Source organism: Arachis stenosperma, chromosome 2, assembly GCF_014773155.1.
Source record: "Arachis stenosperma cultivar V10309 chromosome 2, arast.V10309.gnm1.PFL2, whole genome shotgun sequence".
Taxonomy (NCBI): Eukaryota; Viridiplantae; Streptophyta; class Magnoliopsida; order Fabales; family Fabaceae; genus Arachis; species Arachis stenosperma.
In genome coordinates this window covers 80,752,988-80,778,530 of record NC_080378.1, presented here as the reverse complement: position 1 = coordinate 80,778,530, position 25,543 = coordinate 80,752,988, and the positions used below count along the sequence as shown (strand labels likewise).

At 39.3% G+C, this 25,543-nt stretch overlaps 1 non-coding gene across 1 annotated transcript; it reads right to left on the bottom strand.

Moving 5' to 3' along the window:
* Nucleotides 1–1,119: 1,119 nt before the first annotated feature.
* Nucleotides 1,120–1,227, bottom strand: LOC130964356 (small nucleolar RNA R71). Its single transcript, XR_009080453.1, has one exon. It is a non-coding gene; the product is annotated as a small nucleolar RNA R71 (small nucleolar RNA).
* Nucleotides 1,228–25,543: the final 24,316 nt, after the last annotated feature.

Here is a 25,543-nt window from a genome sequence, read left to right as displayed (position 1 = left end):
TATTTTCGAAAATCCTTTTTAACAATTAATGTTGTGATTCAAAAATTTCAAGTTGGTTACTTTCTTGTTAAAAAATGTTCAATATTTGAATTTTAGAATCATATATTTTAACTTCTTGTTAGTCAAGTCATCAATTTTAAAAATCAAATTTTTTTCAATCATATCTTTTCAATCATATCTTTTTAAATTTTGATTTCAAAAATCTTTTCTAACTTCTTATCTTTTCAAAATTGATTTTCAAATCTTTTTCAACTAATTACTATTTCTTATCTTTTTCAAAATCACCTAACCACTTTCTCACTTTCAATTTTCCAAAACCATCAACCACTTTTTCAAAACTCTTTTTAATTATTTTAAATTTATTCTTTAGTTTTATTTAAAAATTTGTTTGCAAAAATTTCCCCCTCTCTCTCACCTCTTTCTGGTTAATCACTAACACTTATCCTCCTTTGATAATTCAGACCCCCTCTCTCTCTCTATAAGTTCGAATTCCTCCCTCTACCTCATCCTTCTATTCTTCTTTTCCTCTGACACATCAAGGAATCTCTATACTGTGACATAGAGGATTCCATACTTTCTTTGTTTTCTTCTCTTTCATATGAGTAGGAATAAAGATAAAGGCATTCTTGTTGAAGCTGATCCTGAACCTGAAAGGACTCTGAAGAGGAAACTAAGAGAAGCTAAAGCACAACTCTCTGGAGAGGACTTGATAGAAATTTTCGAAAAAGAAGAAGACATGGCAGCAGAAATAACAACAATGCCAACAATGCAAGGAAGGTGCTTGGTGACTTCACTGCACCAACTCCTGACTTGTATGGGAGAAGCATCTCTATCCATGAGCTTAAGCCTCAATTAGTTTCTCTGATGCAACAGAATTACAAGTTTCATGGACTTCCATTGGAAGATCCTCATCAGTTCTTGGCTGAATTTTTGCAAATCTGTGACACTGTTAGGACCAATGGAGTTGATCCCGAGGTCTACAGAATTATGCTTTTTCCTTTTGTTATAAGAGACAGAGCTAGTATATGTTTGAACTCACAGCCTAGAGACAGCCTGAACTCTTGGAAAAAGCTAGTCAATGCCTTCTTCGCTAAATTCTTTCCACCTCAAAAGATGAGTAAGCTTAGAGTGGAAGTTTAAACCTTCAAACAAAAAGAAGGTGAATCCCTCTATGAAGCTTGGAAAAGATACCAGTAATTGATCAGAAGATGTCCCTCTGACATGCTTTCAGAATGGAGCATCATAGGTATCTTCTATGATGGTCTGTCTGAGTTATCCAAGATGTCATTGGACTATTCTGCAGGTGGATCTATTCATCTGAAGAAAACGCCTGCAGAAGTCCAGGAACTCATTGAAATGGTTGCAAATAACTAGTTCATGTACACTTCTGAAAGAAATCTTGTGAACAATGGGACAGCCCAGAAGAAAGGAGTTCTTGAGATTGATACTCTGAATGCCATATTGGCTCAGAACAAAATATTGACTCAGCAAGTCAATATAATTTTTCAAAATCTGATTGGATTGCAAGCTGCATCTGGTAGTGCTAAAGAAGCCTCCTCTGAAGGAGAAGCTTATGACCCTGAGAATCCTGCAATGGAAGAGGTGAATTACATGGGAGAACCCTATGAAAACACCTACAATTCTTCATGGAAGAATCACCCAAATTTCTCATGGAAGGATCAACAGAAGCCTCAACAAGACTTCAATAACAATAATGGTGGGAAAAATAGGTTTGGCAATAGCAAACCTTTCCCATCATCTTCTCAGCAACAGACAAAAAATTCTTAGCAGAGTCTCTCTAGCTTAGCAAACATAGTCTCTGATCTATCTAAGACCACACTAAGTTTCATGAATGTAACAAGATCCTCCATTAGAAATTTGGAGGCACAAGTGGGTCAGCTGAGTGAGAAGGTTATTGAAACTCCTCCTAGCACTATCCCGCGCAATACAGAAGAAATTCCCAAGAGAGAGTGCAAGGCCATAACCATGACCAACATGGCCAAACTTGGAGAGAGTGAGGAGGACGTGATTCCCAGTGAGAAAAACCTCATGGGATATGCTTTGAACAAAAGGAGTTCCCCTTTGAGGAACTAAGGGAATCTGAGGCTCATACAGAGACCATAGAGATTCCATTGAACCTACTTCTGCCATTCATGAGCTCTGAAGAATATTCTTCTTCTGAAGAAGATGAAGTTACTACTGAAGAGCAAATTGCTCAGTATCTAGGAGCAATCATGAAGTTGAATGCCAAATTATTTGGTAATGAGACTTGGGAGGTTGAATCCCCCTTGCGCATCAATAAACTGAACGCCTTGGCTCAGCTGAAGATACCTCAAAAGAAACCGGATCCCGGAAGGTTCTTAATACCTTGCACCATTAGCACCATGACCTTTGAGAAGACTCTGTGTGACCTGGGGTCAGGCATAAACCTCATGCCACTCTCTGTAATAAAGAAACTGGGAATCTTTGAGGTACAAGCTGCAAAAATCTCACTAGCGATAGCAGACAAATCACAGAAATAGGCTTATGGACTTGTAGAGGATGTCTTGGTAAAGGTTGAAGGCCTTTACATCACTACTGAATTCATAATCCTAGACACTGGGAAGGATGAGGATGAATCCATCATCCTTGGTAGACCCTTCCTAGTCACAACAAAAGCTGTGATTGATGTTGACAGAGGAGAGTTGGTCCTTCAAGTGAATAAGGACTACCTTGTGTTTAAGGCTCAAGGATCTCCCTCTGCAACCATGGAGAGGAAGCATGAAAAGCTTCTCTCAATACAGAGTCAACCAAAACCCCCACATTCAAACTCTAAATTTGGTGTTGGGAGGCCCCAACCATGCTCTGAACATCTGTGAAGCTCCATAAGAGCTCACTGTCAAGCTATTGACATTAAAGAAGCGCTTATTGGGAGGCAACCCAATTTTTATGTTAAATTTCCATTTTCCATTGTTATTTTATATTAGGTTGGTGATTATATGGAGTCACAAAAACAACTGCAAAAATCAAAGCAAACTCAAAAGCAGCATTAAAAACAGCACATCTTGGAGGAGGAGCTTACTAGCGTTTAAACGCGAGTAAGGGTAGCAGAATGGGCGTTAAACGCCTAGTCTGGCACCATTCTGGGCGTTTAACGCCAAAAAAGGGCACCAGACTGGCGTTTAACGCCATAAAAAGGCACCAAGCTGGCGTTAAACGCCAGAAAGGGAAGAAAAGCTAGCGTTAAACGCCAGAAATGGGCAGCAACTTGGCGTTTAACGCCAGGATTAGCACTCAAAGGGCGTTTAGACGCCAGAATTGTGCAGGGATGAGAAATCCTTGATACCTCAGGATCTGTGGACCCCACAGGATCCCCACCTACCTCAACTTACTCTCTCTCTTCTTTACACATTCCAATAATACCCTTCCCCAAATACCCCTCACCAATAACATCCATTTCTCTTCCCCAATACCCTTCACCAATAACCTCCATCCATTCTTCCCCAAACACCCCACCTACCCCACCATTCAAAATTCAAAAACTTTTCCTCCCAAACCCAGCCCTCACACATGGCCACCCCTCTCTTCCACTCCTATATAAATCCTTCATCACTCCTTCATTTTCACACCTCATACACACTTTTTCCTTCCTTGGCCGAACCTTTCTTTACCCTCTATCTCCTCCATTTCTTCTTTTTCTTTGTCCCTTCTTTCTTCTCTTGCTCGAGGACAAGCAAACATTTTAAGTTTGGTGTTGGAAAAAAGCGTTGCTTTTTGTTTTCAATAACCATTAATGGCACCTAAGGCTGGAGAAACCTCTAGAAAGAGGAAAGGGAAGGCAAAAGCTTCCACCTCCGAGTCATGGGGGATGGAGAGATTCATCTCAAAAGGTCCATCAAGACCACTTTTATGAAGTTGTGGCCAAGAAGAAAGTGATCCCTGAGGTTCCTTTCATGCTCAAGAAGAATGAGTTTTCGGAGATCCGACATGAGATTCAAAGAAGAGGTTGGGAAGTTCTCACCAACCTCATTCAACAAGTCAGAATCTTAATGGTTCAAGAGTTCTATACTAATGCATGAATCACTAAGAACCATGATCAAAGTGTGAACCCGAACCCAAAGAATTGGCTTACAATGGTCCGGGTGAAATAATTGTCCATACTTTGCCCGAGATATGATGGCCCATATTGGCGTCAAAATGCCGGTCAGAGACCCTTTTCTGGCATTAAACGCCAGAACTGGCATAAAAGCTGGAGTTAAATGCCCAAACTGGCACTAGAGTTGGCGTTTAACTCCAAGAAAAGCCTATGCACGTAAAAACTTCAATGCTCAGTGATGCACGAAATTGTGATTCATTCTTTTCACAACTCAAACAGTCCCTGGTAATGGCCCCAAAAACTTGGTGCTCAATACCATGGTCTAAACATAATTTCACAACTTCACACAACTAACCAGCAAGTGCACTGGGTCGTCCAAGTAATAAACCTTATGCGAGTAAGGGTCGATCCCACGGAGATTGTTGGTATGAAGCAAGCTATGGTCATCTTGTAAATCTCAGTCAGGCAGATTCAAATGATTATGCATGATATATGAATAAAGCATAAAATAAAGATAGAGATACTTATGTAATTCATTGGTGAGAATTTCAGATAAGCGTATGGAGATGCTTTGTCCCTTCCATCTCTTTACTTTCCTACTGTCTTCATCCAATCCTTCTTACTCCTTCCCATGGCAAGTTGTATGTTGGGCATCACCGTTGTCAGTGGCTACAATCCCGTCCTCTCAGTGAAAATGTTCAACGCACCCTGTCATGGCACGGCTAATCATCTGTCGGTTCTCAATCAGGTTGGAATAGAATCCAGTGATTCTTTTGCGTCTGTCACTAACGCCCAGCCTTCAGGAGTTTGAAGCTCGTCACAGTCATTCAATCGTTGAATCATACTCAGAATACCACAGACAAGGTTTAGACCTTCCGGATTCTCTTGAATGCCGCCATCAATTCTAGCTTATACCACGAGGATTCCGATTAAGGGATCCAAGAGATATCCACTCAATCTAAGGTAGAACGGAGGTGGTTGTCAGGCACACGTTCATAGGTGAGAATGATGATGAGTGTCACGGATCATCACATTCATCAAGTTGAGGAACAAGTGATATCTTAGAACAAGAATAAGCTGAATTGAATAGAAGAACAATAGTAATTGCATTAATACTCGAGGTACAGCAGAGCTCCACACCTTAATCTATGGTGTGTAGAAACTCCACCGTTGAAAATACATAAGAACAAGGTCTAGGCATGGCCGAATGGCCAGCCCCATGATCTAAGATAGCATAAGACTAAAGATAGCTACCAAGATGATCTAAGAACTAGACATCCAAAGATGAAAATATAATAGCAAAAGGTCCTATTTGTAGAGAACTAGTAGTTTAGGGTTTACAGAAATGAGTAAATGACATAAAAATCCACTTCCGGGCCCACTTGGTGTGTGCTTGGGCTGAGCATTGAAGCATTTTCGTGTAGAGACTTCTCTTGGAGTTAAACGCCAGCTTTTGTGCCAGTTTGGGCGTTTAACTCCCATTCTTGTGCCAGTTCCAGCGTTTAACGCCGGGCAGTTTTGAGCTGATTTGGAACGCCGGTTTGGGCCATCAAATCTCGGGCAAAGTATGGACTATTATATATTTCTGGAAAGCCCAGAATGTCTAATTTCCAAGGCAATTAAGAGCGCGCCAATTGGGCTTCTGTAGCTCCAGAAAATCCACTTCGAGTGCAGGGAGGTCAGAATCCAACAGCATCTGTAGTCCTTTTCAGCCTCTGAATCAGATTTTTGCTCAGGTCCCTCAATTTCAGCCAGAAAATACCTGAAATTACAGAAAAACACACAAACTCATAGTAAAGTCCAGAAAAGTGAATGTTAACTAAAAACTAATAAAAATATAATAAAAACTAACTAAAACATACTAAAAACATACTAAAAACAATGCCAAAAAGCGTATAAATTTTCCGCTCATCACAACACCAAACTTAAATTGTTGCTTGTCCCCAAGCAACTGAAAATCAAATAAGATAAAAAGAAGAGAATATGCAATGAATTCCAAAAACATCTATAAAGATCAGTATTAATTAGATGAGCGGGGCTTTTAGCTTTTTGCCTCTGAACAGTTTTGGCATCTCACTCTATCCTTTGAAATTCAGAATGATTGGCTTCTATAGGAACTCAGAATCCAGATAGTGTTATTGATTCTCCTAGTTAAGTATGATGATTCTTGAACACAGCTACTTTATGAGTCTTTGCCGTGGCCCAAAGCACTCTGTCTTCCAGTATTACCACCGGATACATACATGCCACAGACACATAATTAGGTGAACCTTTTCAGATTGTGACTCAGCTTTGCTAGAGTCCCCAATTAGAGGTGTCCAGGGTTCTTAAGCACACTCTTTTTGCCTTGGATCACAACTTCATTATTTTTTTCCTTTTTTTTGTTTTCTCTTTTTTTTTTGCTTTTTTTTTTGAATATTCACTGCTTTTTCTTGCTTCAAGAATCATTTTTATGATTTTTCAGATCCTCAGTAACATGTCTCGTTTTTCATCATTCTTTCAAGAGCCAACATTCATGAACAACAAATTCAAAAAGACATATGCACTGTTTAAGCATACATTCAGAAAACAAAAGTATTGCCACCACATCAAAATAATTAATCTGTTATAAAATTCAGAATTCATGCAATTCTTCTCTTTTTTAATGAAGAACATTTTTTTTATTTAAGAAAGGTGATGGATTCATAGGACATTCATAACTTTAAGGCATACACACTAAGACACTAATGATCATTAGAAACAAACATAGATAAACATAAGCATGAAAATTCGAAAAACAAGAAAATAAAGAACAAGGACATAAAAGAACGGGTCCACCTTAGTGATGGCGGCTTGTTCTTCCTCCTGAAGATCTTATGGAGTGCTTGAGCTCCTCAATGTCTCTTCCTTGCCTTTGTTGTTCCTCTCTCATGATTCTTTGATCTTCTCTAATTTCATGGAGGAGGATTGAATGTTCTTGCTGCTCCACCCTTAGTTGTCCCATGTTGGAACACAATTCTCCTAGGGAGGTGTTGATTTGCTCCCAATAGTTTTGTGGAGGAAAGTGCATCCCTTGAGGTATCTCAAGGATTTCATGATGAGTGGGATCTCTTGTTTGCTCCATCCTTTTCTTAGTGATGGGCTTGTCCTCATCAATGGGGGTGTCTCCCTCTATGTCAATTCCAATTGAATAACAGAGGTGACAAATGAGATGAGGAAAGGCTAACTGATGAGCGGATAATTTATACGCTTTTTGGCATTGTTTTTAGGTAGTTTTTAGTAAGTTCAAGCTACTTTTAGGGATGTTTTCATTAGTTTTTATGTTAAATTCACATTTCTGGACTTTACTATGAGTTTGTGTATTTTTCTATGATTTTAGGTAATTTCTGGCTGAAATTGGGGGACTTGAGCAAAACTCTGAAAGAAGGCTGACAAAAGGACTGCTGATGCTGTTGGATTCTGACCTCCCTGCACTCGAAATGGATTTTCTGGAGCTACAGAACTCCAAATGGCCGCTCTCAACGGCGTTGGAAAGTAGACATCTAGAGCTTTCCAGCAATATATAATAGTCCATACTTTATTCGGGAATTGACGACGTAAAGTGGCGCTCAACGCCAAGTACATGCTGCTGTCTGAAGTTAAACGCCAGAAACACGTCATAACCCGGAGTTGAACGCCATAAACACGATATAACTCGGCGTTCAACTCCAAGAAAAGCCTCAGCTCGTGGATAGATCAAGCTCAGCCCAAGCACACACCAAGTGGGCCCCGGAAGTGGATTTATGCATCAATTACTTACTCATGTAAACCCTAGTAGATAGTCTAGTATATATAGGACATTTAACTATTGTATTAGACATCTTTTGATCACTTTAGATCTAAGGAACATCTGGGGGTGCATAGTCCTTAGACCATGGGGGCTGGCCATTCGGCCATGCCTGAACCTTTCACTTATGTATTTTCAACGGTGGAGTTTCTGCACACCATAGATTAAGGGTGTGGAGCTCTGCTGTACCTCAAGTTTTAATACAATTACCATTACTTTCTGTTCAATTCTCTTTTATTCTTATTCCAAGATATACGTTGCACTTCAACTTGATGAATGTGATGATCCGTGACACTCATCATCATTCTCACCTATGAACGCGCGTGACTGACAACCACTTCCGTTCTACTTTAGGCCGGGCGCATATCTCTTAGATTCCCCAACAGAATCTTCGTGGTATAAGCTAGATAGATGGCGGCATTCATGGGGATCCAGAAAGTCTAACCATGTCTGTGGTATTCCGAGTAGGATCCCGGGAATCCGGAAAGTCTAACCTTGTCTGTGGTATTCCGAGTAGGATTCCGGTATTGAATGACTATGACGAGCTTCAAACTCCTGAAGGCTGGGCGTTAGTGACAGACGCAAAAGAATCAAGGGATTCTATTCCAACCTGATTGAGAACCGACAGATGATTAGCCGTGCTGTGACAGAGCATTTGGACCATTTTCATTGAGAGGATGGGATGTAGCCATCAACAAGGGTGATGCCTCCAGACGATTAGCCATGCAGTGACAGCGCATAGGACCATTTTCCCGAGAGGATAAAAAGTAGCCATTGAAGACGGTGATGCCCTACATACAGCTTGCCATGGAAAGGAGTAAGAAGGATTGGATGAATGTAATAAGAAAGTAGAGATTCGAGAGGATTCTAGCATCTCCACACGCCTATCTGAAATTCCCACCATTAATTTGCATAAGTATTTCTATCCTATTTTATTTTCTGTTTATTATTAATTTTCGAACTCATCATAAACCAATTTAATCTGCCTAACTGAGATTTACAAGGTGACCATAGCTTGCTTCATACCAACAATCTCTGTGGGATCGACCCTTACTCACGTAAGGTATTACTTGGATGACCCAGTACACTTGCTGGTTAAGTTGAACGGAGTTGTGTCCACACATAGCCAATAGCCATTAAATAAATCTCATGCAAATACAAAGAGGGTCACAATTTCGTCCACCAAGTTTTTGGCGCCGTTGCCGGGGATTGTTCGAGTATGGACAACTGACGGTTCATCTTGTTGCTCAGATTAGGTAATTTTCTTTTCAAAAAGTTTTCAAAAATCTTTCAAAAATATTTTTTTATTATTATTTTCTTTTTTCCAAAGTATATTTTCGAAAAAAAATTTAATAAAAATACAAAAAAATAATAAAATCATAAAAAACCAAAAATATTTTGTGTTTCTTGTTTGAGTCTTGAGTCAATTTTTAAGTTTGGTGTGAATTGCATGCTTTAAAAAAAATTTTCTTGCATTTTTCGAAAACTCCATGCATTCATAGTGTTCTTCATGATCTTCAAGTTGTTCTTGGTAAGTCTTTTTGTTTGATCTTGATGTTTTCTTGTTTTGTTTTGTTTTGTTTGTTGTTTTTCATATGCATTTTTCGTTTGTTAGAGTCCATGCATTAAAGATTTCTAAGTTTGGTGTCTTGCATGTGTTCTTTGCATCAATTTTTTTTCAAAAATATGTTCTTGATGTTCATCATGATCTTCAAAGTGTTCTTGGTGTTCATCTTGACATTCATAGTGTTCTTGCATGCATTCTTTGTTTTGATCCATAAAGAAAAGAGAAAAACACAAAAATGATGTTTTTAATTTTTCTCTCTCATCAATTAAAAATTCAAAAATAAAAAAAATTATCTTTTTCTTATTTCCCTCCAAATTTTTGAAATTTTGGGTTGACTTCGTCAAAAATTTTTAAAATTAGTTGTTTCTTACAAGTCAAGTCAAAATTTCAATTTTAAAAATCTTATCTTTTCAAAATCTTTTTCAAAAATTATATCTTTTTCATTTTTTTCTATTTCTCGAAAATTTCAAAATTCTTTTTCAAAATATTTTCAAAATCTTTTTCTTATCTTTATATCATATTTTCGAAAATTAGCTAACAATTAATGTGATTGATTCAAAAATTTGAAGTTTGTTACTTGCTTGTTAAGAAAGGTTCAATCTTTAAGTTCTAGAATCTTATCTTTTAGTTTCTTGTTAGTAATTAATTTTAATTTAAAAATTAAATCTTTTTCAAACATATCTTTTTATCTTTTATCATATCTTTTTCTCAAAATTTTATCTTTTTCAAAATTTGATTTTAAAATATCTTATCTAACTTGTTATCTTCTTATCTTTTTTAAAATTTGATTTTAATATCTTTTTCAACTAACTATTTGACTTTTTGTTTGTTTCTTATCTTTTTCAAAACCACCTAACTACTTTTTCCTCTCTAATTTTCGAAAATATCTCACCTCTTTTTCAAAAATTCTTTTTGTTCTAAATTTTAATTTTAATCTTATCTTATCTTTAATTTTCGAAAATTACTAACCCCTTTTTCAAAATTATTTTCGAAATTTCCCCTCTCTTTTCTTATTCTATTTAATTATTTATTTACTAACACTTCTCTTCACCTCCCCTATCCTTACTCTTTATACAGACTATTCATTCTTCTTCACTCTTATCCCCTTTCTTTTTCTACTAACATAAAGGAATCTCTATACTATGACATAGAGGATTCCTCTTTCTTTTCTTGTTTTCTTCTCCTTCATATGAGCAGGAACAAGGATAAAGGCACTCTTGTTGAAATTGATCCAGAACCTGAAAAGATTCTGAAGAGAAAATTAAGAGAAGCTAAGTTACAACAATCTAAAGGTAACCTTTTAGAAACATTAGAACAAGAGAATGAGATGGCAGCCGAACTCAATAATGATAATGCAAGGAGAATGCTTGGTGACTTCACAAAGCCAACGTCCAAATTTGATGGAAGAAGCATCTCCATTCCTGCCATTGGAGCCAACAATTTTGAGCTTAAGCCTCAACTAGTTGCTTTAATGCAACAGAACTGCAAGTTTTATGGACTTCCATCTGAAGATCCTTACCAGTTTTTAACTGAGTTCTTACAGATTTGTGAGACTGTTAAGACGAATGGAGTTGATCCTGAAGTCTACAGACTCATGCTTTTCCCTTTTCCTTTAAGAGACAGAGCTAGAATATGGTTGGATTCACAACCTTCAAACAAAAAGATGGTGAATCCCTCTATGAAGCTTGAGAAAGATACAAGCAGCTGACCAAAAGATGTCCATCTGACATGTTTTCAGAATGGACCATGTTAGATATATTCTATTATGGCCTATCTGAATTTTCGAAAATGTCATTGGACCATTCTGCAGGTGGATCAATTCACCTAAAGAAAACACCTGCAGAAGCTCAAGAACTCATTGACATGGTTGCAAATAACCAATTTATGTACACTTCTGAGAGGAATTCCGTGAATAATGGGATACCTCAGAAGAAAGGAGTTCTTGAAATTAATGCTCTGAATGCCATATTGGCTCAGAACAAAGTGTTGACTCAGCAAGTCAACATGATTTCTCAAAGTCTTAATGGATGGCAAAATGCATCCAACAGTACTAAAGAGGCAGCTTCTGAAGAAGCTTATGATCCTGAGAACCCTGCAATGGCAGAGGTTAATTACATGGGTGAACCTTATGGAAACACCTATAATTCATCATGGAGAAATCATCCAAATTTCTCATGGAAGGATCAACAAAAGCCTCAACAAGGGTTTAACAATGGTGGACGCAATAGGCTGAGCAATAGCAAGCCTTTTCCATCATCTTCTCAGCAACAGACAGAGAATTCTGAACAAAACACTTCTAATTTAGCCAATCTAGTCTCTGATCTGTCAAAGGCCACTTTCAGTTTCATGAGTGAAACAAGATCCTCCATCAGAAATCTAGAGGCACAAGTGGGCCAGCTGAGTAAGAAAGTCATTGAAACTCCTCCCAGTATTCTCCCAAGCAATACAGAAGAAAATTCAAAAGGAGAGTGCAAGGCCATTGATATAATCAATATGGCCGAATGCACAAGGGAGGAGGAGGACAAAAATCCTAGTGAGGAAGACCTCCTGGGACGTCCCTCAAGCAAGAAGGAGTTTCCTATTAAGGATCCAAAGGAATCTGAGGCTCATATAGAGACCATAGAGATTCCATTAAATCTCCTTCTACCATTCATGAGCTCTGAAGACTATTCTTCCTCTGAAGAGGATGAATATGTGACTGGAGAGCAAGTTGCTCAATATTTAGGAGCTATCATGAAGCTGAATGCTAAGTTGTTTGGTAATGAGCCTTGGGAAAGTGAACCTCCTTTGCTCATTAGTGAACTGGATACCTGGATTCAGCAAATTTTACCTCAAAAGAGACAAGATCCTGGCAAGTTCTTAATACCTTGTACTATAGGCACCATGACCTTTGAAAAAGCTCTATGTGATCTAGGGTCAGGGATAAATCTTATGCCACTCTCGGTAATGGAGAAGCTGGGGATCATTGAGGTACAACCTGCCTTGTTCTCATTACAACTGGCAGATAAATCATTGAGACAAGCTTATGGAATAGTAGAGGACGTGTTAGTAAAGGTTGAAGGCCTTTACATCCCTGCTGATTTCATAATCTTAGACACTAGGAAGGAAGAGGATGAATGCATCATCCTTGGAAGACCTTTCTTTGCCACAGCAGGAGCTGTGATAGATGTCAACAGAGGTGAATTAGTCCTTCAATTGAATGGGGACTACCTTGTGTTTAAGGCACATGGCCAACCCTCTGTGACAAAAGAGAGTAAGCACAAAGAGCTTCTCTCAGTTCAGAGTCAAGAAGAGTCCCCACAGTCAAACTCTAAGTTTGGTGTTGGAAGGCCACAACCAAACACTAAGTTTGGTGTTAAGACCCCATATCCAAACTCTAAGTTTGGTGTTGGGACTATACAACATTGACCTGATCACCTTGTGGCTCCATGAGAGCCCACTGTCAAGCTATTGACATTAAAGAAGCGCTTGTTGGGAGGCAACCCAATTTTATTTATCTAATTTTTATTTTATTTTATTTTATTGTTATTTTGTGTTTTATTAGGTACATGATCATGTGGAGTCATGAAAAAAATATAAAAATTAAAAATAGAATAAAAAAACAGCAGAAGAAAAATCACATCCTGGAGGAAGGACAGACTGGCGTTCAACGCCAGTAAGGAGCATCTGGCTGGCGTTCAACGCCAGAACAGAGCATGAATCTGGCGCTGAACGCCAGAAACAAGCAACATTCTGGCGTTTGAACGCCAGGAATGTGCCTTGAGAAAAGCTGGCGCTGAACGCCAGTAACAAGCATGGAACTGGCGTTCAACGCCAGAAACATGCTACATATGGGCGTTGAACGCCCGAACATGCTTCACATGGGCGTTGAACGCCCAGAACGTGCATCACCTTGGCGTTTAAATGCCAGAATGGTATGCAAAGGCATTTCACATGCCTATTTGGTGCAGGGATGGAATTCCTTGACACCTCAGGACCTGTGGAGCCCACATGATCACCTCAGGATCTGTGGACCCCACAGGATCCCCACCTATCATATTCCCACCTTACCTCCTAATCCTATTTACACTCTCCCCCATATCACATTTCCCAAAACCCTTCACCAATCACCTCAATCTCTCTTCCCCATCACCTATTCACCACTCACATCCATCCACTCTTCCCCATAAACCCCACTTACCTCCAAAATTCAAAAATCTTTTCCACCCAAACCCACCCTAAAATGGCCGAACCTACCCTCTCCCCTTTCCCTATATATACCCCTCCATTCCACTTCATTTTCACACAACACAACCCCCTCTTCTATACCTTGGCCGAAACACCATCCCTCCCTTCTCCTCAATATTTTCTTCTTCTTCTTCTCTTCTTTCTTCTCTTGCTCGAGGGCGAGCAATATTTTAAGTTTGGTGTGGTAAAAGCATAAGCTTTTTGTTTTTCCATTACCATCAATGGCACCTAAGGCCGGAGAATCCTCTAGAAAAGGAAAAGGGAAGACAAAAGCTTCCACCTCCGAGTCATGGGAGATGGAAAGATTCATCTCCAAAAGCCATCAAGACCACTTCTATGATGTTGGGGCAAAGAAGAAGGTGATCCCTGAGGTCCCTTTCAAACTCAAGAAAAATGAGTATCCGGAGATCCGACATGAGATCCGAAGAAGAGGTTGGGAAGTCCTAACCAACCCCATGCAACAAGTCGGAATCTTAATGGTTCAAGAGTTCTATGCCAATGCATGGATCACTAGGAACCATGATCAAAGTATGAACCCGAGTCCAAAGAATTATCTCACAATGGTTCGGGGCAAATACTTAGATTTTAGTCCAGAAAATGTAAGGTTGGCGTTCCACTTGCCCATGATGCAAGAAGATGTACGCCCCTACACTAGAAGGGTCAACTTTAATCAAAGGTTAGACCAAGTCCTTATGGACATATGTGTGGAAGGAGCTCAATGGAAGAGAGACTCCAAAGGCAAGCCAGTTCAACTAAGAAGACTGGACCTCAAGCCTGTGGCTAGAGGATGGTTGGAGTTCATTCAACGCTCCATCCTTCCCACTAGCAACCGATCTGAAGTTACTGTGGATCGGACCATCATGATTCATAGCATCATGATTGGAGAGGAAGTAGAAGTTCATGAGGTCATCTCCAATAAAATCTACAAAATAGCTGAAAAGCCCTCCACCATGGCAAGGCTAGCTTTTCCTCACCTTATTTGCCATCTATGTTACTCAGCTGGAGTTATCATAGAAGGAGACATCTCCATTGAAGAGGATAAGCCCATCACCAAGAAGAGGATGGAGCAAGCAAGAGAGACCCTCCACGGTTCTCAAGAGATGCATGAGGAAGCTCATCATCAAGAAATCCCTGAGATGCCTCAAGGGATGCACTTTCCTCCCAATAACTATTGGGAACAACTCAACACTTCCTTAGAAGATTTGAGCCACAATGTGGAACAATTAAGGGTGGAACATCATGAGCACTCCATCATTCTCCATGAAATAAGAGAAAACCAAAGAGCAATGAGGGAGGAGCAACAAAGGCAAGGAAGGGACATAGAAGAGCTTAAGGACATTGTTGGTCCTTCAAGAAGAAGACGCCACTAAGGTGGATTCATTCCTTGTTCTTATTTCTTTCTATTTTTCGGTTACTATGTTATGTTTATTTATATTTTATGTCTCTACTTCATGATCATTAGTATGTAGTAACCATGTCTTAAAGCTATGAATAAAATCCATTAATCCTTCACCTCACTTAAATGAAATATGCTTTAATTCAAAAGAACAAGAAGTACATGAATTTCGAAAATTGTCCATGAATTTAATTTAATTATATTGATGTGATGACAATACTTTTTGTTTTCTGAATGAATGCTTGAACAGTGCATATTTTTTATCTTGTTGTTTATGAATGTTAAAATTGTTGGCTCTTGAAAGAATGATGAACAAGGAAAAATGTTATTGACAATCTGAAAAATCATGAAATTGATTCTTGAAGCAAGAAAAAGCAGTGAAAAACAAAAGCTTGCGAAAAAAAAAGAAAAAAATGGCGAAAAAAATAGAAAGAAAAAGAAAAAAGCAAGCAGAAAAAGCCAATAGCCCTTAAAACCAAAAGGCAAGGATAAAAAGGATCCAAGGCTTTGAGCATCAATGGATAGGAGGGCCCAAGGAAATAAAATCCAGGCCTAAGCGGCTAAACTAAGCTGTCCATAACCATGTGCTTGTGTCATGAAGGTCCAAGTGAAAAGCTTGAGACTGAATAGTTAAAGTCGTGATCCAAAGCAAAAAGAGTGTGCTTAAGAGCTCTGGACACCACTAACTGGGGACTCTAGCAAAGCTGAGTCACAATCTGAAAAGGTTCACCCAGTTATGTGTCTGTGGCATTTATGTATCCGGTGGTAATACTGGAAAACAAAGTGCTTAGGGCCACGGCCAAGACTCATAAGTAGCTGTGTTCAAGAATCAACATGCTTAACTAGGAAAGTCAATAACACTATCTGAACTCTGAGTTCCTAGAGACGCCAATCACTCTAAACTTCAAAGGAAAAAGTGAGATGCCAAAACTATTCAGAAGCAAAAAGCTACAAGTCCCGCCATCTAATTAGAATTAATATTCATTGATATTCTGGAATTTATAGTATATTCTCTTCTTTTTATCCTATTTGATTTTCAGTTGCTTGGGGACAAGCAACAATTTAAGTTTGGTGTTGTGATGAGCGGATAATTTATACGCTTTTTGGCATTATTTTTAGGTAATTTTTAGTAAGTTCAAGCTACTTTTAGGGATTTTTTCATTAGTTTTTATGTTAAATTCACATTTCTGGACTTTACTATGAGTTTGTGTGTTTTTCTGTGATTTCAGGTAATTTCTGGCTGAAATTGAGGGACTTGAGCAAAACTCTGAAAGAAGGCTGACAAAAGGACTGCTGATGCTGTTGGATTCTGACCTCTGTGCACTCGAAATGGATTTTCTGGAGCTACAGAACTCCAAATGGCGCGCTCTCAACGGCGTTGAAACGTAGACATCCAGAGCTTTCCAGAAATATATAATAGTTCATACTTTATTCGGGAATTGACGACGTAAAGTGGCGCTCAAAGCCAAGTACATGCTGTTGTCTGGAGTTAAACGCCAGAAACACGTCATAACCCGGAGTTGAACGCCAGAAACACGCTATAACTCGGCGTTCAACTCCAAGAAAAGCCTCAGCTCATGGATAGATCAAGCTCAGCCCAAGCACACACCAAGTGGGCCCCGGAAGTGGATTTATGCATCAATTACTTACTCATGTAAACCCTAGTAGCTAGTCTAGTATATATAGGACATTTAACTATTGTATTAGACATCTTTTGATCACTTTAGATCTAAGGAACATCTGGGGGCGCATAGTCCTTAGACCATGGGGGCTGGCCATTCGGCCATGCCTGAACCTTTCACTTATGTATTTTCAACGGTGGAGTTTCTGCACACCATAGATTAAGGGTGTGGAGCTCTGCTGTACCTCAAGTTTCAATACAATTACCATTACTTTCTGTTCAATTCTCTTTTATTCTTATTCCAAGATATACGTTGCACTTCAACTTGATGAATGTGATGATCCGTGACACTCATCATCATTCTCACCTATGAACGCGCGTGACTGACAACCACTTCCGTTCTACTTTAGGCCGGGCGCATATCTCTTAGATTTCCCAACAGAATCTTCGTGGTATAAGCTAGATAGATGGCGGCATTCATGGGGATCCGGAAAGTCTAACCTTGTCTATGGTATTCCAAGTAGGATCCCGGGAATCCGGAAAGTCTAACCTTGTCTGTGGTATTCCGAGTAGGATTCCGGTATTGAATGACTGTGACGAGCTTCAAACTCCTGAAGGCTGGGCGTTAGTGACAGACGCAAAAGAATCAATGGATTCTATTCCAACCTGATTGAGAACCGACAGATGATTAGCCGTGCTGTGACAGAGCATTTGGACTATTTTCACTGAGAGGATGGGATGTAGCCATCAACAAGGGTGATGCCTCCAGACGATTAGCCATGCAGTGACAGCGCATAGGACCATTTTCCCGAGAGGATAAAAAGTAGCCATTGAAGACGGTGATGCCCTACATACAGCTTGCCATGGAAAGGAGTAAGAAGGATTGGATGAATGTAATAAGAAAGTAGAGATTCGAGAGGATTCTAGCATCTCCACACGCCTATCTGAAATTTCCACCATTAATTTGCATAAGTATTTCTATCCTATTTTATTTTCTGTTTATTATTAATTTTCGAACTCATCATAAACCAATTTAATCTGCCTAACTGAGATTTACAAGGTGACCATAGCTTGCTTCATACCAACAATCTCTGTGGGATTGACCCTTACTCACGTAAGGTATTACTTAGATGACCCAGTACACTTCCTGGTTAAGTTGAACGGAGTTGTGTCCACACATAGCCAATAGCCATTAAATAAATCTCATGCAAATACAAAGAGGGTCATAATTTCGTGAAAATGAAGGAGTGAAGATGGCTTTATATAGGGGTGGAGAGAGGGGTAGGGTTCGGTTATGAATAGGTGGGTTTGGGAGGGAAAGTGGTTTGAATTTGAAAGGTGAAGTAGGTGAGGTTTTATGAAGGATGGATGTAAGTGGTGAAGAGAATAGTGGGATTTGATAGGTGAGGGGTTTTTGGGGAAGAGTGGTTGAGGTGATTGGTGAATGGGTGAAGAAGAAGAGAGAGGGTGGTGGGGTAGGTGGGGATCCTGTGGGGTTCACAGATCCTGAGGTGTCAAGGAAAATTCATCCCTACACCAAGTGGCGAGCAAAAATGCTCTTCATGCCAATTCTGGCGTTAAACGCCGGGCTGGTGCTCCTTTCTGGCGTTTAACGCTAGCTTCTTGCCCTTTCCTGGCGTTTAACGCCAGTCTGGTGCCCCTTTCTGGCGTTAAACACCCAGAATGGTGCCAGACTGGGCGTTAAATGCCCATTTGCTGTCCTTACTGGTGTTTAAACGCCAGCAAGGTCTTCCTCCAGGGTGTGCTATTTTTCTTTCTGTTTTTCATTCTGTTTTTGCTTTTTCAATTGATTTTGTGACTTCTCATGATCATCAACCTACAGAAAACACAAAATAACAAAGGAAAATAGATTAAATATAACATTGGGTTGCCTCCCAACAAGCACTTCTTTAATGTCAGTAGCTTGACAGGGGGCTCTCATGGAGCCTCACAGATACTCAGAGCAATGTTGGAACCTCCCAACACCAAACTTAGAGTTTGAATGTGGGGGTTCAACACCAAACTTAGAATTTGGTTGTGGCCTCCCAACACCAAACTTAGAGTTTGACTGTGGGGGCTCTGTTTGACTCTGTTTTGAGAGAAGCTCTGCATGCTTCCTCTCCATGGTAACAGAGGGATATCCTTGAGCCTTAAACACAAAGGATTCTTTATTCACTTGAATGATCAATTATCCTCTGTCCACATCAATCACAGCCTTTGCTGTGGCTAGGAAGGGTCTACCAAGGATGATGGATTCATCCATGCACTTCCCAGTCTCTAGGACTATGAAATCAGCAGGGATGTAATGGTCTTCAGTCTTTACCAGAACATCCTCTACAAGTCCATAAGCTTGTTTTCTTGAATTGTCTGCCATCTCTAGTGAGATTCTTGCAGCTTGTACCTCAAAGATCCCTAGCTTCTCTATTACAGAGAGAGGCATAAGGTTTATGCTTGACCCTAGGTCACACAGAGCCTTCTTAAAGGTCATGGTGCCTATGGTACAAGGTATTGAAAACTTCCCAGTATCTTGTCTCTTTTGAGGTAATTTCTGCCTAGACAAGTCATCGAGTTCTTTGGTGAGCAAAGGGGGTTCATCCTCCCAAGTCTCAATACCAAATAACTTGTCATTTAGCTTCATGATTGCTCCAAGGTATTTAGCAACTTGCTCTTCAGTGACATACTCATCCTCTTTAGAGGAAGAATACTCATCAGAGCTCATGAATGGTAGAAGTAAATCCAATGGAATCTCTATGGTCTCAGTGTAAGCCTCAGATTCCCATGGTTCCTCATTAGGGAACTCATTGGAGGCCAGTGGACGTCCATTGAGGTCTTCCTCAGTGGCGTTCACTGCCTCTTCCTCCTCTCCAAGTTCGGCCATGTTGATGGCTTTACACTCTCCTTTTGAATTCTCTTCTGTATTGCTTGGAAGAGTACTAGGAGGGAGTTCAATAACTTTCTTACTCAGCTGTCCCACTTGTGCCTCCAAATTCCTAATGGAGGACCTTGTTTCAGTCATGAAACTTTGAGTGGTTTTGATTAGATCAGAGACCATGGTTGCTAAGTCAGAGTGGATCTGCTTAGAATTCTCTGTCTGTTGCTGAGAAGATGATGGAAAAGGCTTGCCATTGCTAAACCTGTTTTTTCCACCATTATTGTTGTTGAAACCTTGTTGAGGTCTCTGTTGATCCTTCCATGAGAGATTTGGATGATTTCTCCATGAAGAATTATAGGTGTTTCCATAGGGTTCTCCCATGTAATTCACCTCTTCCATTGAAGGGTTCTCAGGATCATAAGCTTCTTCTTCAGATGAAGTGACCTTAGTACTGCCTGGTGCAGCTTGCATTCCAAACAGACTTTGAGTAATCAAATTGACTTGCTGAGTCAATATTTTGTTCTGAGCCAATATGGCATTCAGAGTATCAATCTCAAGAACTCCTTTCTTCTTATTCGTCCCATTATTCACAGGATTCCTTTCAGATGTGTACATGAATTGGTTATTTGCAACCATTTCAATTAGTTCTTGAGCTTCTGTAGGCGTCTTCTTCAGATGAAGAGATCCTCCAGTAGAGCTATCCAATGACATCTTGGACAGTTCAGACAGACCATCATAGAAAATACCTATGATGCTCCATTCAGAAAGCATGTCAGAGGGACACTTTCTGATCAATTGTTTGTATCTTTCCCAAGCTTCATAGAGGGATTCTCCTTCCTTCTGTCTGAAGGTTTGGACTTCCACTCTAAGCTTACTCAATTTTTAAGGTGGGAAGAACTTTGCCAAGAAGGCATTGACTAGCTTTTCCCAAGAGTTCAGGCTTTCTTTAGGTTGTGAGTCCAACCATATCCTAGCTCTGTCTCTTACAACAAAAGGGAATAGCATAAGTCTGTAGACCTCAGGGTCAACCCCATTGGTCTTGACAGTGTCACAGATTTGTAAGAATTCAGCTAAAAACTGATGAGGATATTCCAATGGAAGTCCATAGAACTTGCAGTTCTGTTGCATTAGAGAAACTAATTGAGGCTTAAGCTCAAAGTTGTTTGCTCCAATGGCAGGGATAGAGATGCTTCTCCCATAGAAGTCAGGAGTAGGTGTAGTAAAGTCACCCAGCACCTTCCTTGCATTGTTGGCATTGTTGTTGTTTTCGGCTGCCATGTCTTCTTCTTTGAAGATTTCTGTTAGGTCCTCTACAGAGAGTTGTGCCTTAGCTTCTCTTAGCTTTCGCTTCAAGGTCCTTTCAGGTTCAGGGTCAGCCTCAACAAGAATGCTTTTGTCTTTGCTCCTGCTCATATGAAAGAGAAAAGAACAAGAAAATATGGAATCCTCTATGTCACAGTATAGAGATTCCTTGAGGTGTCAGAGGAAAAGAAAATTAGAAGGAAAAAGTAGAAGAATTCGAACTTATCACCAAAGACAGAGTTGGAATTGTGCATTGAGGAGGAGTGTTAGTCCATAAATAGAAGGATGTGAGAAAAGAAATTTTTGAAAATAAAACATTTTTAAAAAAAATTTTTGAAAAATACTAATTGATTTTCGAAAACTAAGAGTGGAAAAGAAATCAAGTGATTTTTGAAAAAGATTTTGAAATTATAAATCAAAAAGATATGATTGAAAACTATTTTGAAAAAGATGTGATTAAAGAGATATGATTGAAAAGATATAGTTTTAAAAAGATATGATTGAGAAGATATGATTTGAAAAACAATTTAAAAAGATTTGATTTTAAAAATTGATAACCTGCCTAACAAGAAAGATATGATTCAGACATTAAACCTTTCTCAACAGAAAAGGCAACATACTTGAAATGTTGAATCAAATAATTAATTGTTAGCAAGTATCTTTGAAAAAGAAAGAATTTGATTTTGAAAATATATGATTGAAAAGATTTGATTTGAAAAAGATTTGATTTTGAAAAATTTTGAAAACTTGAAAAATTTGAGTTAAAAACAGAATCTTCCCTCTTGTGCCATCCTGACGTTAAACGCCCAGAATGGTGCACATTCTGGCGTTTAACACCCAAAGCTCTACCCTTTTGGGCGTTAAACGCCCAGCCAGGCACCCTAGCTAGCGTTTAAACGCCAGTTTTCCTTCTTCACTGGGCGTTTTGAACGCCCAGCTTTTTCTGTATAATTCATCTGCTATATGTTCTGAATCTTTAATTCTCTGTATTATTGACTTGAAAAGACACAAATTAAAATTTTTTTTTGGATTTTTAATAATGAGGAATAATCAAAATGCAACTAAAATTAAATAACAATGCATGCAAGACACCAAACTTAGAAGTTTGTATACTATTGACACTAACAAATTGAGAATGCACATGAGAAACAACAAAACACTCAAGACAAGAGAATTTAAAGATCAGAGCAAGGAAATCATCAAGAACATCTTGAAGATCAATAAAGATACATGCATGAACAAGAAGAACAGAAACATGCAGTTGACTCCAAACTTAAAATGAGACACTAGACCCAACAAAAAACATAAAATATTTTTTATTTTTATGATTTTGTAATTTTTTTGGATTTTTCGAAAATTAAGTGGAAAAGAAAATAAAGGTATCAAAATTCTTAATGATAATTCCAGGAATCATGCAATGTTAGTCTAAAGCTTCAGTCTAAAGGAATTAGACATGGCTAGCCAAGCTTCAGTAGGACATTGCATTCAAGAGCTAAATTGATGAGAATCAATCAGCTTTGGTGATGATAAGAACATCACCTTGAAACACTAGAATTCATTCTTAAGAACTCTGAAGGAAAAATACCTAATCTAAGCAACAAGATGAACCGTCAGTTGTTCAAACTCAACAATCCCCGGCAACGGCACCAAAAACTTGGTGCACGAAATTGTGATTCATTCTTTTCACAACTCAAACAGTCCCCGGTAATGGCTCCAAAAACTTGGTGCTCAATACCATGGTCTAAACATAATTTCACAACTTCGCACAACTAACCAGCAAGTGCACTAGGTCGTCCAAGTAATAAACCTTACACGAGTAAGGGTCGATCCCACGGAGATTGTTGGTATGAAGCAAGCTATGGTCATCTTGTAAATCTCAGTCAGGCAGATTCAAATGATTATGGATGATATATGAATAAAGCATAAAATAAAGATTGGGATACTTATGTAATTCATTGGTGAGAATTTCAGATAAGCGTATGGAGATGCTTTGTCTCTTCCGTCTCTCTGCTTTCCTACTGTCTTCATCCAATCCTTCTTACTCCTTCCCATGGCAAGCTGTATGTTGGGCATCACCATTGTCAGTGGCTACAATCCCGTCCTCTCAGTAAAAATGTCCAACGCACCCTATCACAGCATGGCTAATCATTTGTCGGTTCTCAATCAGGTTGGAATAGAATCCAGTGATTCTTTTGCGTCTGTCACTAAGGCCTAGCCTTCAGGAGTTTGAAGCTCGTCACAGTCATTCAATCATTGAATCCTACTCAGAATACCACAGACAAGGTTTAGACCTTCCGAATTCTCTTGAATGCTGCCATCAATTCTAGCTTATACCACGAGGATTCCGATTAAGGGATCCAAGAGATATCCACTCAATCTAAGGTAGAACGGAGGTAGTTGTCAGGCACACGTTCATAGGTGAGAATGATGATGAGTGTCATGGATCATCACATTCATCAAGTTGAGGAACAAGTGATATCTTAGAACAAGAATAAGCTGAATTGAATAGAAGAACAATAGTAATTGCATTAATACTTGAGGTACAGCAGAGCTCCACACCTTAATCTATGGTGTGTAGAAACTCCACCGTTGAAAATACATAAGAACAAGGTCTAGGCATGGCCGAATGGCCAGCCCCATGATCTAAGATAGCATAAGACTAAAGATAGCTACCAAGATGATCTAAGAACTAGACGTCCAAAGATGAAAATATAATAGCAAAAGGTCCTATTTGTAGAGAACTAGTAGTCTAGGGTTTACAGAAATGAGTAAATGACATAAAAATCCACTTCCGGGCCCACTTGGTGTGTGCTTGGGCTGAGCATTGAAGCATTTTCGTGTAGAGACTTCTCTTGGAGTTAAACGCCAGCTTTTGTGCCAGTTTGGGCGTTTAACTCCCATTCTTGTGCCAGTTCCGGCGTTTAACACCGGGCAGTTTTGAGCTGATTTTGAACGCCAGTTTGGGCCATCAAATCTCGGGCAAAGAATGGACTATTATATATTACTGAAAAGCCCAGGATGTCTACTTTCCAACTCAATTGAGAGCGCGCCAATTTGGCTTCTGTAGCTCCAGAAAATCCACTTAGAGTGCAGGGAGGTCAGAATCCAACAGCATCTGCAGTCCTTTTCAGCCTCTGAATCAGATTTTTGCTCAGGTCCCTCAATTTCAGCCAGAAAATACCTGAAATCACAGAAAAACACACAAACTCATAGTAAAGTCCAGAAAAGTGAATTTTAACTAAAAACTAATAAAAATATAATAAAAACTAACTAAAACATACTAAAAACATACTAAAAACAATGCCAAAAAGCGTATAAATTATCCGCTCATCACTCAGCCCAAGCACACACCAAGTGGGCCCTAGAAGTGGATTTCTGAATCATTTTCTTATTTATGTAAACCCTAGGTTACTAGTTCACTATAAATAGGACCTTTTACTATTGTATTTTTATCTTTTGATCATCTTTGATCTTGGGATCAAGTCTTTGAACCCTTTTTTGTTTGTTTCATGCTATTTGGGAGGCATGGCCATTCGGCCATGCCTAGACCTTGTTCTTATGTATTTTCAACGGTGGAGTTTCTATACATCATAGATTAAGGTGTGGAGTTCTGCTGTTCCTCATAAATTAATGCAATTACTACTGTGTTCTATTCAATTCAAGCTTATTCTTGTTCTAAGATATTCACTCGTACTTCAACCTGATGGTTGTGATGATCCGTGACACTCATCATCATCATCCCTTATGAACGCGTGCCTGACAACCACTTCCATTCTATCTGCGAGAGCTTGAGTGTGTATCTCTTGGCCTCCTGGTTCACAACGCATGGTTGCCTCTCCTGACAACAGAGCTTCCATTCCATGCAATCAGAGTCTTCGTGATATAAGGTACAATCAAATGGGCAGAATTCTTGATATCCGAAAAGTCTAAACCTTGTATGTGGTATTCCGAGTAGGATCTGGGATGGGATGACTGTGACGAGCTTCAAACTTGCGACTGTGGGGCACAGTGACAGTGTGCAAAAGGATCAATGGATCTTATTCCGACACGATCGAGAACCGACAGATGATTAGCCATGCGAGAAATCGTAGAGGACCATTTTCACTAAGAGGATGGATGGTAGCCATTGACAACGGTGATCCACCTACATACAGCTTGCCATGGAAAGGAATATGAGTGATTGGATGAAGGCAGTATGAAAGCAGAAATTTAGGAGGAACAAAGCATCTTCATACACTTATCTGAAATTTCCACAAATGAATTGCATAAGTATCTCTATCTTATTTTATATTATATTTTGTTCTTTTAATTATCAAAACCCCATAACCATTGAATCCGCCTGACTGAGATTTACAAGATGACCATAGCATGCTTCAAGCCGATAATCTCCGTGGGATCGACCCTTACTCACGTAAGGTATTACTTGGACGACCCAGTGCACTTGCTGGTCAGCTGCACGAAGTTATGTATCACAATTTCTTGTGCCACTTTGGATCACGACTTTAACCACTCAGTCTCAAGCTTTTTACTTGGACCTTCATGACACAAGCACATGGTTAGGGATGGCTTGATTTAGCCGCTTAGCCTGGATTTTATTTATTTGGGCCCTTCTATCCACTGATGCTCAAAGCCTTAGATCCTCTTTACCCTTGCCTTTTGGTTTAAAGGGCTATTGGCT